Below are 9,608 nucleotides of genomic sequence, written 5' to 3' on the forward strand. Positions count from 1 at the left end.
CCTGACTTAAGTCAAATTTACGCTGCTTTACTTTTATTTTTTTCTATAGAAAAATCTTTGAGAATCTCCTTGAACCATTTTCTTCACATTATTAAAGAGATCTTTCCAGAATCTCATTTTGGTCATAGTTGATAAAGAGGCTCCATTGACATAATTCACAGTTCATAAACTTGTCTAATGAATGAGAAAACTTATGGAGAATTCTTATTAGGTATGGTTGTTTCCTCCAAGTTTTCCTCCCCCATAATCTTTTCTTCTTTCAAAGTGTTCCTCTTTGAAAATATGTTGTTAAGTTTCCTTTGGGAATAGCAGAGCTATCAACCAAAACTGTATCACTGATCAAACACGGTTTTCAAAATTAGTCTTCATAGTGATTCATTCGAGTACTTTAAAATTTTCCTGATAGGATGAAACAATTTTCTAAGTGCTTAATAAGATTTGATCTTCAACTACTTCCATTTCAGAGCTAAGGCTGATAGTCAAAATGCTGGATAGACAAATAGGAGTCAGATAACAGAACAAATTGAGTAGGTGAATAAGTAGAAGTAAATGATCTACTAATTAGAAATCTCTTATGTGAATATATATTAGTTATATTGATATATTATAATATTATAATAATTACGTATTAGTCCTTAAACATGTACAAAGCTAAATGCAAATATACATATACTGTGAGATATATTTATATCTTATTGGGAAAATAACAAATTTCAGGGTTGCTTATTATTACTACTATTATTAATAACCATTATTTATTGAGTACTTCATTTGGGTTGTGAATGATGCTGAATAAATAATTTACATGCATTATCCCATTAAATTCTCACAACAATTCTATGAAGTAAGTGTTGTTAGCCCACTTTTCAATTAAAGACAATGAGTATTAGAGGGTATAAGTAACCTCACACAGCAAATAAATGTGAGAAGAAAGATTTAAGCCCTGATTTTTCTGACTCCTCTTCGTAATCTTGTTCCTGCTATGGAAAACAAAACAAAACAAACAAACGAACAAAGGTATTTACCAGTTATGGCAAATTTGTGGTATTGTCTTAATTAAGAGTCAAGAAGAAAGAAAAGAAACCCAGATCCAGAGTACGTGCAGTAAAAAGAAAACAAAAGTGAATTCTAGGTCTATGGTTCCAAAACTTTAGTGTATACAGCATTCCTTTAGAAAAGTTTTAAAATGTGATTCCAGAATATCTTTCTGCTCCCAAAAATATGATTAGTAGTTTTGAGGTAGGACCCAGAATTTAATCTGAACCTTGAAAAAGTACCCAAGATGATTCTGATGTAGGTAGTTCATGGACCATTCTATGAGGAACGTTGCTCATAGGATGGGACAGGAGAGAAGACACTGTAAGCCTAGAGTTAAAGTCTTGTTGAGCAGATGAAATGGTCATGGAGTTTGCTCTCCTGATAATATATTTGGACAAATAAAGGTCAAATCTGAACAGAACTTTATTTTTCTAGAGATCAAAAGAGTAACCAGAGGCAAAAACTCAATCCAGTCCTGAAAGTAAGAACTGGGAAAGGTCATGTAGAAGACCTATAATGTCCAAGCTCAGCATTGATAGAAAACTTACCTTGGTTACCTGTAATTCCCATCAGGATGTAATCTGATGCATGTGAGTTATGTTTTTCTGGTTGATATAAGAATGGATGGAAGAAGCCAGGATGGGTAAGTCTTTGACGGAGAAATCACCATCCTTTCTCCTTTTTTTAAACCTTTGATATAAGCACTCAGTAAATATTTACTGAATGTCAACTATGTACTATGGCCTGCGATAGGACTGGAACATAAACTGAAAATTAGGTATCTAGTTCCTCTCCTCAAACAATTGAGACCTCTAGGGAGAGAAAATGTTTAGAAATAAGTAAATCCTGATGCGATAATTTCTATATACACTTTGGAGGCAGAAAAGAGGAAAGATTAACTTCCTGAGGAGATTAGGAAATATTTCTCTTGAGCTAGGTCTGGAAGTGTAAAAGTAGTCATAAAATATGAGGTTGCTGATGGTCATGGGCCAGAGACTGAAGAACTTTGGTGGACTCTCCTATGGCCCAAGATTCATTAATACAGAATCCCTGGGAGCTGAACACTCCATGGATAGTTTCAGAGCATCCGTGAGTCACTTGAAATTTAGTACAAACTTTGGTGCTTACTTGTCCCTTTTTGAGAAGTTCACATATATTGTCAGACTTCCAAGGGATCCTTGGTCTAAATAGGTTTAAAAAATAAAGCTAAAAATAAAGGGAAAGCAGTGAGGATTTTTAAGCCAAGAAATGATGTCTGATTTGCTTTTTGGGAATATAACTTTGGTTGTAGGAGGAGAATAGATGGAGGGAAAAGCCAATGAAAAGGAAACCTTTATGAGATTGCTGCAGTGATACAGGTGGAAGACAAAGAGGGCTTGCCCTCAGGTAGCATTAGTGAAGATGGAGAAAAAATGGAGTTGTGAACCATGTCTGTGGTCTTAAGACTAAGAGAATATGGTGAATGATGGAGAACGAGTGGTCATGGATGATTTCCACATCCCTTGTATTATGGAGTAAGTTGACAATGAAGTAGGATAAAGATGAGAATGAAGTGAAGAAGGAGGAGAAGAGGAAGGAGAGAAAAAGGAGAAAATATTCTCTCCTCTAAAGACATTTTTAAGAAAGAGTCAGATCACACAGCATCCTAGAGGTCATTATAAAAATGAGCCTTTTCATGTAGGTGAAATTGGGAGCTATTTCACAGAGGATTGTCATTATCTGACTTATATTTTAAAAGGATCACTTGGACTACTCGGTATGGAATAAACTGTAAATGGATGAGGTCGAAAACAGAGAAAGCAATTATGATTACAGCAATTTGAGTGAGACAGAATGGCGATCAGGACCAGCCTGGTTTCACAAGGGTGGTAGAAGGCATCAGATTCTGAATACTTCTTGAAGAGGAACCTAATAGGATATGCTGACATATTGGATTGGATCAAGAGAGTCAAGAAAGACTCAGATTTTTGACCTGAACAACAGAGATAATGGAGCTTCCACTAAGAAGCGTAAGGCTGTGGGAAAGGTCAGTTCAGTTTGGGGAGGTTAAGTTTGAGGTATCTACCTGGCATCAAATCAGAGATGTCAAGAAGGTAATGAATATGTGAGTTTGGAATTCATGAGATCTGCACTGAAGACACAAATTTGGGAGTTTGTCAACATATCAATGTTACTCAAAGCCCTAAGACTGGCTGAGCTCAATAAAGATCTGAGTGTAAGTAAAGAAGAGAAGAAGACAAAAGACTGAGACACTCTTGTGTTAAAGAGTTGAGAAGAAAAGAAGGAACTGTTCTTTCAATATCAACCTTATTATATATTTACCTAGTACTTTTTTATCGACATGGTACCTAAGATCAAGGGCTTTGGGATAAGAAAGCTTAGGTTCATTTCCTTCATCTATAAAAAGCTGTATGACTTGGGTCAGGTTGCTTTATTCTCAGTCCTTAGTTTTCCCAGTTTTCATATAGAAATAATAAAGTACCTACTTTATAGGTTTGTTGTGAAGTTAAATTATATAATATGCATTTAAGATATTAAGAATGATGTTTGGCACATAGTAAACACACACTAATGTTACCTTGCATTATTATCATTATTTTGCTTTTCTCTGTTCCTTGATATGAAGCCAGAGAATGGTCATACTTTGAGCCAAAATCCCAGTAATCCTCATATGCAAAGAATTACAAAGAATATGAGCACTTGGAGCCTGAAATTCAACATGAGTCCTAGTGGAGCTGACTGAGTTGCTCTCCAGAACACTTGTTCTTGCTGTGGCTTAACTTCTAAATTCCTGTTCCATTTTCCATCCTTGACTAGGGTATTCATTATGTACCATGGCACTTGATGCCAGGGAATCAGTGTGACGCAATTTGACCCTGAAGACAGTTTGTTACTAAAGGCCCACTTTCTAAACGCTTGGTGAGAGTATTCTGCTGCTCAGGATGACAATTTAAAACATAAAGGCTTAAAGACAGAACAACTAAATTATTAGTGGCAATCACTGATTGAGATCCAACCTTCAGAGCCTACCAACATGGGTTTCAGTTCTTCCTGATAGCCTCTTCTCTGCATAAATCTGAGTAGAGCAGAACTACAATTTCATTGTGAAACACAAGAGAGAAAGACTCTATAAAAAGTTTGGTAACTATACATTGCATATAATATGCAGTCATTCTTGTGCTTCATCATAAAAATAATATATGCATGTAAATTAAAAATAAATTATGTCAACGAAAGAAATATTGAAAAAATATAATTAAAAATACTGTAACAGCTGACAGATTAGTGGGTTAGAAAAAAATGCAGCTACAGAAGACAGCTCTGAAAATAATGAAGCAACCGAGAATGAAGTTAATGAGATTGAGAAAATGAAAAAAGAGAATTTACGGGACTATCAAGCACACAAAAAATTAAAATATGGGCTCCAATCTAATGTATCTTTATTAAACAGAAGTACTTCTAGCCCCTTTATTTTCATCAAGGTATGGAATAATTTGGTGTGCTCCACTCATCAAGAAAACAGGTTGAAATATGGAACCTACAATTTAGATACATCAGTAATCCTCAAAGATCAAGCTGTCCTTATACCCACCTGTGGTTCAGAAGCAACTTTTTAGCTATAAATGAGATAAGCAAAGTAAAAACACAAAAACAAAAAGACAAGGAAAACTATGGAGCTATGAACTTCGGTGCTCTGAATCTAGAGTGAGCATTCTATAAATCTGGATGACAGGGTGCTGACTTCATTTTTGTGCATTGTTTTGAAGGCCTAATCCTATATCTGTTGTGAAATATAGGTAAGCCGTGCTTGTCTTTTAAATAAATTTGAGAAGAGAAATAAAACCAAGATGTGAGATGACCATGTAAAAAAAAAAAAAATCCCCCTTAATTTGTAGAAGGAAATACAAACTAAATTTTTAAATAGTTTCTCATATAAGTAAATTTTATATAATTTTCATTATTTTTAAAATATAGTATAATTTTGCAAATAATTTTATTCATACTTCACATAATTTATCATTAATTCATTTATTTAACAATGTTTACTAAGCATCTATTGTTTTTAGTTGCTGTTTTAGGCACAAGGATACAAAGATCATAACATAAACTCTGCACTCAGTAATCTTGCACCTTCACCTTATCACTATGCAATATGCTAGAAGCTTTAGAGATGTGTGCTAAAGTTACTACAGGGATAATGACATGGGAGCACCTAGAGAGAGACTCTTGAACTGGGACTTGAAGCCAGGTGCAAAATTTCAGAGGAAGCCACTGGGAAGAGTAAAGGGTATTTCAGGCAGAGGTCATATTACGAAGGCAAGAGAGACTGAAGCTCGTTCCAGGGCTAGCACATCTTGGCTTGGACTGGAGGTTAAGTGTGAGGAAGAGGGTAGCAGCAGAAAAGGCTGGGGACCTGAGCATAAATCAGGTAATGAAATACCATGTATATCTGTTAAGGCATTTAGATTTTATCCAGAATGTGAAGAAGCATCTTTGAACAATGTAGAGGAATGACATGAACATATTAGAATTTTAGAAAGATTACTCTGGCTGAAGTGTGAAAAATGATTTGGAGGGAATATTAATGGGATTAAGGAGTTGATCTAGTTAAGATAAGTATAACCAGGGCTTAAATTAAACCAATATCAGGGATAGCAAAACAAAACAAAAGAAGAAGGTAGAAATCGAGAAGCCATCAAGATGGTTGGCCCAGGTTGTAGCGTCTAACAAGAGTGAAAGAGGAGGAAAATAGGCTTGTGGGCTTGCAGTTTGAAGGAGTGAGTAGTTATGGAGTCATTTATGAAGATAAGGGGAAGCAGTAGGTTTGGGGTGGCAAGTAATGAGTTTGGTTTTTACCTGTTTATCTCAAGGGGACTTGGTGACATAAGAATAAAGAAGAAGAATTTATATTTATGAAGTCCTTGAGAGAGAACTTCACCAGAGTTTTAGATTTGGAATTGCGGGGAGGGGGCTATTGACATATTGACATGTAGTTAAATGATTGGACTGGATAAAGTTGTCCTCACATTACATGAAGAGTGAGAAGAAGAAGGACTGATGACAAAAACATGGGACAACCATTTAAAGGGCCATTGGAGGAAGAGGACTTTTCAAAGTGGATTAAAAAAAAAAAAAAACAGCAAAAGAGTAAGAAGACTCAAAAAGAGAATAGAGCCTTAAAAGTCAAGTTTAACCCTGGTTACTAAGCCCAGTAAGATTAGAGCTTATTTCATTCATTGAGTTTGGCATCCAGAAGTGGGTGTTGACTCATCCAAGGAAGTTACTGTGATGGGTTAAGGAGGTAGAGACAGAGAGTGTGATAATATAAAGGCAAATCAGGGTATAGTATTTTCGTTTTATATTTTTTAAAACAGCTTTTATTTTAAAATGGGAGTCATTTGCTTAGTTTTAGGGTAAAGATTTAGAACCAGTAGAAACAGAGCAGTTACAAATAATGAAAAAAGAAGAGACAACCATTAGGGCAACATCCCAGAGAAAAGGAGAGGATGGGATTCATTGCATAAACGAAGACAAGCGTCATCAAAAGAAAAGAAGCACCTCTTCCCTTCAGTCAGGAAAGAGGATGGAAAGAAATTTATCAATGAAATAGTTTTAGATATTCAGAGTAAAATCTCTAAGTTTTGGTTTACTTTTAAATAAATAAATGAAAATAACAATTGTTACTATCTCATAGGGAAGGTTGAGATAGCTATGATTATGATTTTCATAGGGATGACTATGAGAATTTAGTGAAATAATGCAAATAAAGTGCTCAACACCAGTAGCTATGACTATTGTCATAATTAGGTATCCATTTTCTTCCTGTCTTCTCTTCCAAACCTGGACCATCTCATCACTGCCACCTTTAACACCCTTGCCAATGTCACGCTGACATCCCTAAAACTAATCATGCATGTCCTACAAAGAGAAGCTCAACTCAGATATCCTTGATGAAAAAATCTTCTATGATTCCAGTCCACAGTTATATTGAACTCTTTATACATTGAGGTTCCATATCACACAGGTTAACATTTAATTTTTCCCATCTATGAAATGAAGGAATTAGTCAGGATAGGCTAGATTATACTGTGGTAAAACAAACAAATAAATAGCCAACCGACCCTTATACCTCAGTAGCCTAATATAACAAAAAATTGCTTTTCTAGCTCCTAGAGGTTCCCAGGGTAGCTGTCCTCCATGCTCCATACTCCATAATTCAGGCTTTCTGTCTTTTTACCGTTGCTATGGCCTAAATGTTTGTATCTACCACTCTCCCCCCCAAAATTCATATTTTAAAAACTTAATGCCTAAGGTGATGCTGTTAAGAGATGAGGTATTTGGGAGTAAATTAGGTCCTGAGAGTGGAACCCTTATGAATAGGATTGGTGCCCTTATAAAGGAGATTTCAGAGAGCTAGCTTGCCCTTTCCTCCTTCTGGGGATTGAATGAGAAATCTGTAACCTGAAAAAGGGCCTCCACCCAACCATGCTGACACCCTGATCTTGGACTTCTGGCCTTCAGAACTGTGAGGAATAAATTTCCATTGTTTATAAGTTACCCAGTCTGTGGTAGTAGCCCATTGGACTAAGACAACCATGAAACCTCTTCCATAATTGCTATACCAGGAAAAGAAATGAAATGGAGAATTACGCTTCAGTTTTTAAATGCTTCCATCAATATGTGACATGCATAGCTTCCATTCACATTTTTTGGCCTAAGCAAACCACACAATCTATGTAAAGTTCAAGAGATAGAGAAATGAAATTATCCAAGTATTCAATAGAAAGGGAGCCAAAAATATTGGTGAATAGCAGGATTATCTACTGTAAGGAAACTGGACTAGATAGACTTTAAGATCCTTCTAAGTCTATTATTCTAATAATTTCATGTGTATTTTCCTTTTCAGTAGAAATACAAAATCTTTGAGCATAGAGATTATGTCAATTACATCTGATTTGTGTATCATAATGCATAGCTCAGGGTTAGGCACACGATATTCACTCAACAATTAATTGAATAAGTTATGCTATTAGGATTTAAGGACAAAATGGAGCATTATTTTGATATGGCACTTATTATGCATCCACTGTGTCCAAAAGTGTATATTAGTTTTGTTTTGTTTTGAGAAAAAAATAAGAAATGTAGTCCCTGTTCTAAAAAATTTATCCTCTAATTGGGTGATAAATTAGGAACAGTTTTGGAAACTACTAAGTAACATATATCTATGAACGAAATAATTTACTGCCCTTAAAGATTGCAAGAAATAGTGAATTGTGGGCTTGGGTACTTGCTTTTCTGAGCTACTGACCATTTACTTACAATACAAATGTGAGCTTTTTCAGGGTGACTCCTGTGGGATAAAGTTTTAGATTTTATAGATGTAAAATGCAATTTGCTACCTCAGTTTTGCTTTGGCTGTGAGGAGTGAAGCCAGAGGATGAGCTCATTAATAAAGTCAGCTGCTAAGGGGAATGGCAAGTTCAGAGAGGGCTAAGTTTCAGGAGGGTCAGGGATCATAACTAACCCTTTCTTCTCTCTTGTAATTTAAGAAGGCTAGTGGGCAGGTGAAGTCCCCAGTGAAATTTTCAGACTTAACAATTGTGATGAAGATATTTTGTTTGTAAAATGCCAACTAAAGAAAAATAAGCTCTAGAACCATCTTGAGAGGCTGTGTGAATAGACTGTATGGACTGTATACGTGCTTTCATGCATGACAGTGAAAAGTGAGGCACAGGGAAAAAGAAACTGGGATAATTTCTTTTGGAATAATCACCTGTTGGGTCTGTTAGGAATTAGAAGAGGGTCTGAGAGTCATGGTTCCAAAGAGTTGCTGCAGGTCCAAAGGCCCTTGTCTTAAGGGTGGTTGAGAAAAACAAACAAACAAACAAACAAAACAAAACAAAACCAAAAAACCGCCTCACTTTACCCTGTACCAAATCATGGCGCATCTATCCCTGAAACATTTTGTAGAACTTGATGCCTCCTCTGTAGAAAGAAACAGTGGTGGAGACATCTTAGTAAGAGGAAAATGATTCAAATTGATCAGTGAACCAAAATGCCGGGAGGATATGACTTAAATCTGAGAAGCATGCCAGGAACAATCAAAAGATTTTTCTTAACACTTGTAAGAGCTGTATTAATGACAAAAATTAAAGAAAATTGACTTTATGTAACCTGTTTTCTAACCTCAATTCCGCTCCCCGCCTCCGCCCCCGTCCCGTCCCCTGCAGATTATAAAGTTTGTGAGGACAGAAAGAGGATCTTACTCAATTTTGCATCTTCAGTGTACATATAGCCCAGCGCTTGGCACAGACTAGGTGCTTACTAAATGTCTGTAGAATGAATGATGGATGAATGAACTAATAGACAATCTTACTCCAAGCAATATGCTAAAATGAGAAAAACAATAAATAGGAACTCCTCGTTTTAATATGAGCTCTGCTACAAAGTAACCAGCAACCTTACATATGTCTCTTAACCTCTTAGGGCTTAGATTTCCTCACTGGCGACATAGGGAGACAGGCCAGCATGATCTTAGATGTGCCTCCGGGTGCCGTTATCAGTGATAT

Source organism: Pteropus vampyrus, unplaced genomic scaffold (genome assembly GCF_000151845.1).
Source record: "Pteropus vampyrus isolate Shadow unplaced genomic scaffold, Pvam_2.0 Scaffold55, whole genome shotgun sequence".
Lineage (NCBI taxonomy): Eukaryota > Metazoa > Chordata > Mammalia > Chiroptera > Pteropodidae > Pteropus > Pteropus vampyrus.